Raw genomic sequence first — 829 nt, 5'->3', positions numbered from 1 at the left:
GTACTTTGGTCTATATTGATGCGGGACATAGACAGCCAGCTGATGACCAATCCATTAGTGCAATGGATGGCTGGAAGCATTTGTCTTTGCCTTTGCAATACCACAGAAGCAATGCATGGTCAATGTACAGCAATGACACACCTGTGTGAACAGCCAGGAGACCCCCCCCCCCCCCATGTTATGTTACATAGTTACATAGTTAGTACGGTCGAAAAAAGACATATGTCCATCACGTTCAACCAGGGAATTAAGGGGTAGGGGTGTGGCGCGATATTGGGGAAGGGATGAGATTTTATATTTCTTCATAAGCATTAATCTTATTTTGTCAATTAGGAACATTCAGCACCCACCCGCTATCAAGGCAGCTGCCTATCATGTCATGCCCTACCTGCACAGGTGTGCTGGCTACTCAAATGATCCAATTAAGGAGGCCATTTAGTCAGCAGCAGCAGAAGTCCTGTGCCTGGACGCTCCAACAGGGGCCAGACACAAGCAGAAGCAGAAGCAGCAGAAGCAGCAGCAGCACCACCTTTTGTTTATTGGCTGCAGCAGCAGCAAGGCCCACAGGGCTGGCTAGCTGGCTAGCCAGCAAGCAGGTAGCAATGAAAGTAGGAATCTTTCTTTTTAACCCTGTAAGGGGGTGGTGCACTGTACCCGAAGATACTGCCATATCGGGTCAATGCATAGGGCGACGGAAGCAAGCTTCGAAATCGGCCCCCGTTCTCAAAAATCCATTTAATATATGGTCCCCAGATAGGGGACGTATCAGATATTAAACTGATAAGAACAGATACTACACTTGATCTTAGCCAAAAGGCCGAGAAGCGAT

The 829-nt window shown here is 47.9% G+C and overlaps 1 non-coding gene across 1 annotated transcript; it reads right to left on the bottom strand.

Annotated features, from left to right (window-relative positions):
* Positions 1 to 638: 638 nt before the first annotated feature.
* On the bottom strand, positions 639 to 829 carry LOC130331030 (U2 spliceosomal RNA). The gene has a single exon (XR_008874003.1). It is a non-coding gene; the product is annotated as a U2 spliceosomal RNA (small nuclear RNA).

Source organism: Hyla sarda, unplaced genomic scaffold, assembly GCF_029499605.1.
Source record: "Hyla sarda isolate aHylSar1 unplaced genomic scaffold, aHylSar1.hap1 scaffold_3458, whole genome shotgun sequence".
Classification (NCBI taxonomy): Eukaryota; Metazoa; Chordata; class Amphibia; order Anura; family Hylidae; genus Hyla; species Hyla sarda.
Note: the sequence above shows the minus strand (reverse complement) of the source record. Positions and strands in the feature narration are given on the sequence as shown.